Consider the following 13,115-nt stretch of genomic DNA (forward strand, 5'->3'; position numbering starts at 1 on the left):
ATGACTGGTGGGTGTAAGTAGTACTAGTGGTAGTAAGGGCTTTCTTTTTTTTTATCCAAATAAAACAAAAACTGAAGTAAGATGTTTGCCAGCCCCGGTATCTGCTATCTAATCAGGCACCTGACCTTGGGCGGCGGTAGCGCAGGGATAGTAAGGAAGAGGGCGAGGAAATCAAAGAGGTGAGTACAAGGACAGGGTAAAATAAAAATAAACAGGTATGCACAGTATGTTACAGGGGAACAGTATGATGCTTGAGGTCAGAGCCGGAGTGCTGCTTGGTGTGGAATAAAGGCTGCCAAGCCATCGAAAGAAGAACGGGCAGTTACAAAAGAAGTAAGAAGCAAAGAAGAGGGTGACAAACCGAAAAAAGTACGAATGTCACCAAAGAAATTATTTTGACGGAAAGGCGCGTTCTGGGTATAATCAGCGTTCATTCCTCCGCGATGGGAGCACCTGCGTCCACAAGTGGCACGCAAAGCAGGAAATCGTAAATGCGCCCCTCGTCTTTCTTCGCACGACGAAGGCTTTCTCTTCCTTTCGGTCTTGGGCCATGGCGACACTGCGCGTCTTCTGAGAGCTGCCGAAAGCGAAAGGCTGAAGGAAGGTGAAGAGCATGTCTGTGCAGACATGCGAGGCAAGGAGAATAGTTAAAGGAAGAAAGAAAAAAAAAAGGAAAGAGTAGTTTTTTAGGAGGAAAATAGGCAAAAGTAATGACGGACGGGCGGCGCAGAAAGCAAATACAAAAAGAATAGTGAAATGCAGCAGGGAAAAAAAAAAAGCCCTGAAAAGGGCCCAGGAAGTCTGTGGAAAAGAAACACCAGAAGTGAAAAGAACCAATCCTTTCTGGGAACCTGCTGGGTCAAGAGTAGTGGAAAGGCACGATGGTGAGCGGACAAAAAAAAAAGAAAAGGAAAAACGTTAAGCTAAGCTCTTTTCCCTCGGAATGCTGGCGGTACCGGCAGGCTGCAGTAAACGATAAGGGTAAGCTAGTTAAAGAAAGAGGGAATAGAGGGGGGAGGAGAGAGGGCACACAAAAGGCCGAAGCCAGTGCGCCAAGGTCAGGAGCAATTGAGAGCCGCGGGCGCAGCGCACAGGATACTTCAATCAGCCAGAGGATAGTACGACTACGGTGTGCGAGGCTGCATTGTTGCTGTCCCCCTTCGGCGACGCGCATATTTACGTACGACGCTTTCTCAAGGGCTCTCAAAGCCACCGGCGCCTCCAGGCGGACACTCCTCGTTCTTGACCGACTGTTTGCGCATCCGAGGGAATGGTGCTGCAGGCAGCGTCTTCGTTCTCCCGTCTTCCATGCCCCGCGCAGTAGCATGGTTTGACGGTACGGCGCTCGTGGGAAAGGGGACGCAGTACCCTTGCAATCACTAGTCAGTACAGACCAAGTATCGGCAGCGGTAATAGTATCAGTACTGACAGTAACAACGTGCAGAAGTAGCAATGGTGGTGATGTATAAAACGTGGCATTTGCCCCTAATGTCATAAGCTCCCGAGCTGTGGCCGACGGAAATGAAAATGAGAGGATGGAGAGAAGTACAGGCAGGAGCGCTAAAGAGATTGGGAAACCTACGTACACTATTTACAAGGTGCGAAAAGCCGTTAATTTTGGGTGGCACGCGCACAAGTGTCCAGACCGAGTCGTAAGTGCGCGATCTACCACTCTTCACATTTTTAAACAATAAGAAGGCCGCTTGCTGCTTCACGTTTTGCGAGCACAGATGCTAATGGTGCTGGCAGCATTCTTTGATCATCTTTCTCCGTACATCACTTTTTTTATGTGTGTTTTCATTTCCAAGCGCCCTCGAACCGTTATTCATTTAAGAGCAACAGTCAGCTACATGTAGCCACACAGTAATGAAGGGACTTCGGCTTCGCCGCCTCTTTAGCAAACCGATTTCAAGTTACTCTGAGCATAATTGTGAGCATTTAAAAAATATTTTCTCCTTTGTTTCCTTCCTTGTTGTGTGGTGTGTCCATTAATTATTTTTTTCTTTGGCTTGTACCAAAATTTCTACGTTTGCATGAAGTACCGCTGCAGTGTTCTATCACTGCCTTTCTTTCTCGTAGTAAGAAAACACCCTGGATAACTAATTCCGTGTTACCACGTGGCACTCTTAAAACACGCCCTTGCATATCTCAGGGTTCCTCAGTGTTGAAATCGCAAAACGAATCGCTCGAAGCTCAGTCGCCAGAAACAATTTCTGCAAAGCTAAAACGCTGCATCCAACGATGAACAACCCGAGAAAAAGCTGTGCGCCACTAGACTGTGAGCTTTTACAAAGTTGCGATAAAAATTTGCTGCATAGAAGAATTCTCCCTTCCTTTGTCAGTCAAGTACTTGCAAGACAAACCGTTTGTCCAGGGCATCTCCTAGAACACTTGAAACGCAGTGCATATCTCAGAACACAATGCGGCACTCGAGTATACCCTGAGGCCGGTACTCTTCTTTCCCAATGCATATGAAAGAGAAGTAGTACAGAACTTGAGGGCAAAGGCAACGGTGCGCGGACTCATGCAATGCAGAGCTGCGTTTGTGGGGAAGCCCGTGGTGCGCACTTAGAATCGGCGCACAATACAGCCTGTGCCTTGAACTGTCGAAGCGCTCGCGGCATCACCGGCGGTGAATGGTCCACTCAAACACGTGAAAATACCCTGGCTCTTTTCAGGGTGTAGCACCGACAGCGCACACGGACCCACCAGAAAAACACAGCGTTGCAGAAAGTCAGCGACCTTCGCTTTCAAATAGTACCGCTTTCACATGCCTGCAGCTTGCCTACGCCGGCAAATGCCACTCTATGTGGGTGCGTGCCTTTACACTCTACCTTGTGTCCCTCCCTGCTCGTTCTTTCTTTATTTCTTTCTCTCTTTTTTGCCAACACATACCAGCCCTGTGTTCAACCGCGAAACGCGTTTCTTGAACGTGCTGTCAGTTGTGCTCTCCACTAACAGTTTAGGAAAAGTCAGCTGAAATGAAAACCCATGGCGACAAGCATACAGAAGGACGATACCGCTACAAGCTTATTCAGCGGGCAGGCCAGATTGTCTCCTTTATTGTCTACGATGAAAGTTTAAGAAATGCACAGTGTAGATCAGAATGTTTCTCCGCAAATATATTAACTATGCCTCCCAAACACCTACAAATCCGCGTTTGCTTGGTGATATCTTTTCAGTGCATCAATATAATGGGTTCAGAGAGAATAACAGAGCAGGCTTCATCTCACTGCGCCAGTTATTGCGAGGCATTCATTGCTAGCAGGGACGAGTTATTGAAGGTGACACGCAACATACCGTTAGCATACTGGCAATCAATGATTGGAGTGAGACGTCCGTACCTTTTCAGAGCGATTGCTCATGAATGTTACAAACTGTATACAAGAGTAAATATCGCCCATGCCGCCAGAACGGTGCGAGTGCTTAATTATGCCAAGCAGGACGAGCAGTACAAAAACCACGTAAACGAACTTCATTTTCAACCGAGTTTATTGATTCATCCATTTAGTGCGATGGGCAGAATGTAGTGTTTCATTATGGCATATATTACGTCGTGAACGCTATCACTGGTTGCTTCCACCGAGGTTAGGTAACTGGTTTCAAACTTAATTGCTCCACTGGCGGGAACGATTGAAAGTGGCCGATTTCAGTGCTCAACTTGTTATAGATCGCACTGTGAGCTGTTCTGCATTGCTGGGCAAATTCCTTGCCTCATAACAGGCTTCCATTCGGTTATAAAAAGTGACACTAAGGCCTGAAAGCATACCACAGTCAAAAGAAGAGAGAGCATGGTGACAAGGATATCCGGCGTCCTGCAGTGGTCTACATGTTTCCCGAGATGCCGGTGGTCGGCGTCGGGCTGCACAAAACGCGATCATCCACCCGTTGACGCACGGAGACGCGTACTCCGAACACGTACGCTTGGAAAAGGAATCCGCCCTCTTGCTCTCCTCACCTTCTCCTTCTTTTGTTCGCGCTGCATTCCCCGACCATCCGCGTTGCTCGTGCTTCGCTCAGGAACGCGCAGACACTTGCTGACGCAATGTTGCATGCGGTCAGTTCGTTTTGAAAGGCTTCAGTTGTCGGGTGTAACGTCTCCACACTGCACTTGTGTCACGAGCTCTACACTGATTTAGCCTGATTTACACTAATTGGTCAGTGATTGGGGAAATCTTGTACCGGTACCTTGTCAAACCGGTTAAGCAGACTTGGCGCAGTACTGTAATTTTTTATTCTCTAACGTGTGGCATCGTACAACAGGGACAACACACGGGTCTTCTTTTGTATTTTCGCTTCCATCAATATATGGCCGCTATGGCCGGTATCGAATCCGCGACCTTTATTTGAGCGATCACTCAATGCCAAACCTATTCATCTGGATGTGTTGGACAACAAAAAAAGGAAATAGTCGTTGCCTCTTAATACATGAAGCTGACCAAAATAGCACACAGTGCGAGGTATCGCCGTCAGTAGCGTTGCGATTCGAAAGCACAAAGAAAAATACTCTGAGAGAAAGATTTATTGAGGTATACATATACATTAACGAAGCTTGTGCACGCCATTCTTGCACAGCTATTACTGGCTCCGTCACGTGAGCTAGACAACGGATGCAAATCACTACGCGCGCTTAATGGGGACATCAAGAAGAAATGTTGATTGTTGTGTTTGCTTTTATACATCTCTGCCTTGGAGTTGCTTGCCCATACCTTGTATTCCCCAGGAGTAAGCAGACAAAAGCTTTGTTTTTGAACAATGTTGTATGAAGTATTTTCACTCTTATAACGGGACAGCTGTTGAGACCCGATTTCCCATTAGCGGGGTAGCATCGGCCCCGCAATAAACGAGCACGCAAAATAGTCACAGAGACGCACAAAGGTGTTCTACATCCACCAGGATGCACGCATCGGCGCCAAAGGCGACCCATTGGCGCATCCCTCTCTCCCACTCCAACTCTCGGACAGAAGCCGGTGAACTTGTGGGCATCAGTAGCGGATATGGCACCAACTACGAAAGCGGCATGTTCAATCGGACGGAACGAGAACGGATGCGGCGTGGCTTAGGTCTGTATAGCTCTTCAGTTTGCTTATATGCTGATTCTTAAGCGTTCGCGTGGCTTAATTTCAGTGCAAAGCTTTTCTGGTGCTAGTACACGAACGAGGGCACTAAAAATCCCCCCCCCCCCCCCCCCCGAAACCGAAGAGGTAGAGGAGGAAGAAAGAAGTTTTGTTATCCCACAGAAATGGCCCCTCCCCCTTGAAGGAAAGCTTCAGATGGAAGCAACGCCGAATAACACGAACCGTGAAGAAAATTAGGAACTTCAAGCAATTTTCATATGCTCGAAGGCTCACCATATATGGGCTGAATAAGCCGAGCCGAATTTTTCCTGCTTTCCCCACCCGAATAGTGTTACTCCGCTTCTTGAGCATAGCCGCTATTACTTAAAACGCCATTTTTGTTTTTCGGGAGACTACAGACATCCTGCTGATCTTGTATATATCCTCTCCTTCCTCGCATTTAGAAAAGCGGATGAGCCGCCTTCCTAGATCCAATGAAGGACTTGTAGGGCCAGACACTGCATTAAGACGCCCAAGATAGCTATCACCATGCTCACATTGCTCAGTAAATCGAAGAGACAAGCAATGACGGCCGCGCATGGCGTTCGCCAAGTGCCGTATCCGGCTGCCATGAAAACCGCCTGCTCTTTTACACAGCACGTACTCAGTGTCAGACCCCATTGTATTTCTTCAAGGCTTTGGTTGGTGGCTGTTTGCCGGCCATAACGTGAACGCAAAGATAGGGTAAGCGGGGCCGTCAAAGAGGTAACGCTGAGGTCGTAAACAGCGTTCATACTCGTGCGACATGACCGGCCTTGTTGCTAGGGTGTCTCTGTGACACTATCCACTTCATTTAGCGGCGTAGCGAACTTCCCCGAAAATATATGCAAGCATAGAATTGTGCTATGATATTGTTTCCTTTTCAGACAGTAGCACTTATATTTTACTTCGCAATGTATTACGCCAGAAATGTGAATGCTGTTATCATTCTGTGCCCTTCTGCCGCAACAAAGTACTTATACTATATCAGCTGCAATGTATGTTCCATAATGCTGCGTCTTGCATGGGCTTATTCGATGCACTTTTGAAGCTTTGCATTGTGGTTTAAAGCAATGCCGAAGAGCCGCTGTCACGAAAGCGAAGGAATGAATCGTTCACCTGTGAATAATTAAACTAGGTGTTCTATACCTATCTGTGCCTGCGTGGTCCTGCACGGAACCCTTGAGACGGGGTAACCCGTTTTCGCCTTGGCGCCATTTCAGCCGGCTCGATCCCCTCCCTCCTTGGAAGCGCGTATGCACAGCGAGGCGGAGATTCGCCTCCCACCGTTGCTCACGAGGAGCGAGGGGCGGAGTTGTATTGGTCGGCACTTGATTAATGGCAGTTCTCCGCAGATAGGCTAGGTCATTTTCCTTTAGAAGAGGGTCTGGGGGGCCATTCCCCAACCTTCACGGCTCGCTCGCAGCGGTAAACGATCTCAGATGCACCGTGATTAACTCACGCGCCGCTGACCCGACGAAACAACTGCTGCCAATACATGCGGCGTCGGCCAGTGCACGTTTATTTCAAGTAGTTCTGTGCTGTGCGTCCGACCCGCGATGCGGCACTCCGAATCAACGCTAGGAGGCACTGCGTGTACGAGCATACTTGCAGCAGGCAGTATCTGCTTACGACTGTATCTACTTGCACTATCTATACTTACGTTATTTACCTTTTTCTTGCCGAAGGAAGATGACAATGCTGCACTGAATATGGTCTAGTGAACATACAGTGCCACATGCTCGATTCCTTACTGAATCAAAGACTGCAACGTGACTGCAAGATGTAGTCATAGAGCCTGTAACAGGAGTGGAGCTGCACCGGCTTAGCCGAAATATCGCAACGGTCAACGTGGATGACGCCCGGTGCGCCACCTGCTGTATAGGCCCGGCGCACTCTTTTTAGCTCCGCTGCTGGTTGAAGGTCACGGCGCGCCCGTAATTATGATTTACGGCTAAACTTTAATGATGCCCACAGTCATTAAGGGCGAGCACGCAACTGAGGTGGTGCTTATCAACTCTTGTGTGTACACCCTGGAGGTTGTCGACTCGCACTGCCGAAGCGGTTCGCCTCGGAGATATTCAAGGCGAGCCGCATCATGTGGTCCACAGGGGATTGAAGCGATGGAGGCGCACATTTGGCTAACCACCTCATGTAATCAGAATTCAACATATAGCATCTTTAGGGGCGATAGGCTCTGCATAGTAAGATGCTGTTGCAGGCATTGATGTTTTGATGTGTTCATGAGGTGGCTACTTTGGAGACACAAATATTCGTTCAGTTAAAAACGGAGAAGTTAATTCCCAGTCAATTGCCAGGTAATCTTCATGTTCATTGACTTCATGCTAACACGCTTTCAGTGCGTACGTCCTAATCTAAACGCACACAACAAGTGACCGAAATCACTACACAAATATCTCACTAAGTACCTTGCGGTTCAATTGTCGATTGGAAATTACGCCAGCGACTATTATGACAACACCATGTATTCTACAACAGGTGTGTCTGCTTTCGGGCCCGGTGTAGTGAACCACTTACTGTTTTGCGTGTTGCTGTACTATGCCTCGAAAGAGGATCACGCATCACAGCGTTAATTCGCGCATCCGGCGTCACGGATGTCATGTCTATGAGTCACAATAACCTCATATTCATTCTCATACTGAACTCATATGAAACTCGTGCAAATCTCATACCATCTAATTCAAACCTCAATCAACATTCGAGAATTATGTGAGATTGTATGACATTTGTATGAGTTTGCTATGCGAAATCTGTATGAGGTTATTGCGACTCATACGGCTTTTTTCACTAAGGAGAAGAGGTCTTACCTTGTGGATGACTCAAATCAGGAGAAGGGTCTTACCTTGTGGATGACTCAAATCTCTAGGTGCGCCATTGCACTTATTGAAAACGATTTAGCTCAAAATGTGAAAATTGATAATCAATAAAAGGTTGTCAGCGCCAAGAATTAGGCGGGGCAAAAAAGAAAAAAAGCATTTCGCACCAGCTGCACAACGTTATTCTTGGTGCGTATTAGCTCAGAAGACTTTCCACACTGTTCAGGAAAGCCTGTGAAGCAGTACGCGAGTATAATAGGGCGCAAACTTGCACACAGAGCATATTCAGATCACAGCTCACGCCGACACACACACACACACACACACACACACACACACACACACACACACACACACACACACACACACACACACACACACACACACACACACACACACACACACACACACACACACACACACACACACACACACACACACACACACACACACACACACACACACACACACACACACACACACACACACACACACACACACACACACACACACACACACACACACACACACACACACACACACACACACACACACACGCACACACACACGCACACTCACGCACGCACACACATCCACCCTCGCCTTTAGTTGCTATCTTGAATGCAAAGTAAAATTATGCCCAGGAATAATTAAAATGAATTAACTTTTCGAATGCACAAACGTAATGGGTAACAAAGCTAAGCTTCACGCAGCGGGTGTGAAATTCCTGAAGCTGACGTTAATTGAAAGCCCGATTCTTAGCGCTGACTTCAACTGTTCGTGATATCTTGGTGTAGTCGTCTCTTTTTTTGTTTTTTGTTTTCCTTGCCCATTTGATACGCGTTTACCTCATGAACCACGTAATCGCATGTGTTTTTCGCACGCGCTCAAACCGGAGTGAATGTGCATTCACCAAATGTTCATTTTTGCTAAAATTTGCTCCAGCGACGAAAGGGCATAACTACGTCTCGCGCACACTTTCAAAATAACCTTGAAAAAAAAAAATAAGGATTATTTTTTCATTTGGAGGAGTTTGCCATCAGGCATAGTGAAAAGGGAGGGGGGAGTAGGAGGAAACTAGAAGAAAGAGTGAAACTGGTCTCCCTTGAATAATCACATAGGTTGCCGATAAACTGATTGTTCAGCGTCCACTTCCTGCAATCACATTCACGGCTCCAGCGCAGGCCTACTTTCCGTAGGTAGCACTGTCTCACGGATGCTGTATACCTGGGCAGGTCCACAATAGATGCTTCGCATCCCACAGTTCCGCTGAAGCGCCACAATGCGGACACTTTTCGGTCATTTGTAAGCGTTCGTCACGCCACTGATGACGCACAGAAGGGGTCAAAGCCGCTCCTGCCCGAATCCGGCGCACAGATACCTCCTTCTCCCGACACCAGAGTGATATTATACGGGGGAGAGGGTAAGAACACGAGCGCGTGTTCGCTGGCGCAAAGATTCTCGGAAACATGGGACATGAGCGATTAATAACGTGTTGTGCTTTATTTTTGTGTTGAGCAGGGGGGAGGAAACGTTCAGTAACTATAACAGTGCCCTTACATTATATATTTATTTGTGTATGTTTGTTTGTTTGTTTTTTTGTTTACCATGTCCATGCGCAAGACACATTGCTGAGAGGAAGGGATGTTCACAACGATAAGAAACCGATAAACCACATTACATGCGATACTATCAAGCACACGAGGAAGTTGCAGCGCTATGCAGCGCCCACTTACATCACACCGCTGAGACTCGGACTGGTGCTCACAGTTGGTGCATTAATTTTATGCCTGTTGAGTTTTCAAAGAAAAGAAGAAAAAAATTGCGGTAGACAGCATCGTTTGGCATTTATGTTAGGGGCGCTTTCACGTCGGATTTCAGTTTGTTTTTGGTTCGAGGTTCGGTGTTAAAAGATTACCAGCCTTCAGGCAAACACCAGAATATTCAAGGGTGTGGACCAGTAGCGATCTATAAAGCTACGGGGCTGCTTAAAGCGCCTTAAGAGGGCTTGCGATATATTTTGGATTCATTCATCACGGATGAAAGTTAATGAAGACGGCGACGTGCAATTGAGAGCGCCGGAGAGTGGCCGTTGAACACAAGGGGTGATCGGCTGAAGCGATAGTAGCAATAAAAGCCGCGGAGATGGCAACCTCTGCGATGTCAAGTCAACCAAGACGAGTAGGCCCGTATTTCGAGTTTGCGTCGTTATGGAAAGTGTCGCCATCTCACGTGACCTCGAGTCATCTGATTGGTGGAAACATCGGAAGCGGTTGTCAGTTCAATTCCAAATCTGGAGTTTCCACTAATGCGATTACTCAAGGTCAAGGAGATAGCGACACTTTTGATAACGACGGAAACTGAGAATACGGACCGTGGGGTAGAATTACTCCGCATCCCTCCACTACGGTCCCTCTGTATCTTTTTCCGCTTTCACTTCCACCTTCACGCCTTCCCTTACGGCGCGGTTCAGGTGTTAACAGGAAAAAGGTGACAGACATTGCGCCTTTTTTCCTGTGAACCAATTATTATTATTACATTATATTATTGACGGCGAGTTTTGCCAAATTTCTCTGCCTCGAAGTTCTTCGGAAATAGATATGCTACTGCACTTACGATGGCGAACGGGGACATTTTATTGTCTAACATAAGCGCAAAGAGATGACGCTGATTGAGTCCATCTGTTTAAAGCAAATCTTACTGAACTGGGAAATAATGGTCTCCTTTCTGCTAGTAATTAATGATAAAAGTTTTAAATGTTTTTATTTCAGTGATGCTGCCTGAACGAGGTCAGTTAGAGCGTGAAATCGAGCTGCAAGATTCTGCAGGGCTCGCCGCATTTCCGCTGTAGTGAGATGACCAGGGACGCAAACAGACGAAGAATGTATTCCAAATTTGTGGACGCGCGCAGGTAGTATACATGCTGCAATGGTTTCAGTGACAATTACATTTTACTTTGTAGTTGTTCGTCTAGCTTTGGATGTTACATTTTCTACGCGTTTCAGGACACGCTGTTTATTAAGAACTTAACACACTTGCTCAAGCTTTAAACGTGCCTTGTAACGAGACATTTTTCACCACTATTCGGCGTGGTGGCTCATCAGAAAATGCGTTCTGCAGATACGTGCCGTATATACGTCTTTAAATTGGAGCTAAACAACATGGGGCCGCCAATGGCTTACAGATGGCACCTTTTTTATGTGGATGATTTGTGAGCATTGTAGATGTCCCGCGCTGAGTGTGATCTCAAATTAAGCGATCGATCATAAGCCCCCGCATTTTAACTGCAAAAGAATACAGCGCACTCGATGTCACGAAGCTGGGCAAGTTTGTCTGCTTTTCTAAGAAACCAGCCGGCAAATTCTGACAAAAATTGTCTGGAGGTACCCAGTTTCGAAGTCACTTTCAGCCAAGTTGGATGTTTGGATTGCGCGCCGCTAGTCACATGTCGACCGAAATCTAACCAAACTTATCTCGCATAATAGATTACAGTAGGAATGACCGCTCAGTTTGATATAGCGTAAATTATTTGTGTTTAAATTGTTGTAGCTCGAAACTTTATCATTACATTTCATGGTTACTCTCAACTAAGCCCGGCCAAGTGCCTTCAAGCCCGCCCTTCGCAATTACTCCACCTCAAAAACAACATTTATTTATTTTTTTTTTTTACCGGGCAGTCAGGCAGTATTCAAAGACGTAAGTCGGCAAATGGAAAGTGAAAACAATGCATTTACCGCATAGGACGACGGACAGGAAAGCATTTACTGAAATGCAGTGAGCACGTACTGCAAAACGCGGATGATGAAAAAAATAATAATAAATAAATAAATAATAATAATAATAATAATAATAATAATAATAATAATAATAATAATAATATAATAATAATAATAATAATAATAATAATAATAATAATAATAATAATAATAATAATAATAATAATAATCCCGACAATACCCACTACAACGCGAAGGCATCTCAAATATTCCTCGAATTAACCCGACCCCGTGCTATATGCATCCACTTAATACCTGCGATCTTGACCTCATCCGCCCACTTTTCACTGCTGCGCTTTCCTTCCCTTGAAATTCAATTGGTTATCTTAAGCGACCATCGGTTATCCTCTCTTCGCCCTACATGTCCTGCCCATGCCCATTTCTTCTTCTTCTTGATTTACATTGGAATGTCATTAACTCGAGTTCTTTCTCTGAACCATTCTGCAGGCTTTCTATCTCTTTATGTTACATCTACCATTTTGCGTTCCATAGCCCTCTGCTTTGTCCTCAACTTAAGTAGAACCCTTTCCTTAGCCTCGACGTTTCAGCCCCGTAGGTGAGTATTGGTAAGACGCAACTGTTCTATACACTTTCCTCTAGAACGATGCGGGTAAGCCGTTGGTAATAATCGGTGAGTACTTGCCAAATGCGCTCCATCCCAATCTTTTTCTCCTAGTTATTTTCTTTTCGTGGTACGGACCTGCGGTTAGTACCTGCCCTAGGAATTCCCCTACCATTTCCTGTGCTTCCAGATACATAATCGTGAAAAGGAAACAAAAAAAAAAAAAGGATGCTGGCTTGGAAATAAATAAGGGCAGCTTAACAACTAAAAAAATAATGTGGTTGCTCACCATTATAGCTACATGGCTGCGGAGATCCTCGTTTCATCACACAGTAGTATTTCGGGGCACGTCAAAGCTTGTGGGATCGAAATTGTTCTGAAGCCTTTTCGAGCTTTCGACGCTCCGCATGCAGGTTTGGTTTTGGATGTAAAAAGTAGTGAACCGTTTAACTGCGTAGCATTCTTATCTCAGATGCGGACGCCGACTCAGAAGTGAGCGCGAAAGGCTGTCTAGTAGCGGGTGAACAACCTCGCTGTTACCAAGCTGTCAGGACGCGCGACAGAAATGCGATGCGCCGTTGGCGCGCTGGCGTTGCTACGCGCATGCTTCGACTAAACAAGCCGCGTCGACGTTAGACGATACTACCGGAACGAATCCGACCGTTGACCGCAAAGAGAAAAAAGAGGCACTTTGTGGACATCCGGAATTTACATATTTACGACTATTTGATCCAGTGGAATCCGCGGTGCGTTGCAAAGGCCAGGGAGACATTTTCGGTGGTCCTTGCTTGTATAGTTGCTGAAGGCGAAACGCACTCTGCCCAGGCACTTGGCCGAAGATGCT

The sequence above is a fragment of the Amblyomma maculatum genome, chromosome 1 (assembly GCF_055883805.1).
Source record: "Amblyomma maculatum isolate TAMU_Amacu chromosome 1, ASM5588380v1, whole genome shotgun sequence".
NCBI lineage: Eukaryota > Metazoa > Arthropoda > Arachnida > Ixodida > Ixodidae > Amblyomma > Amblyomma maculatum.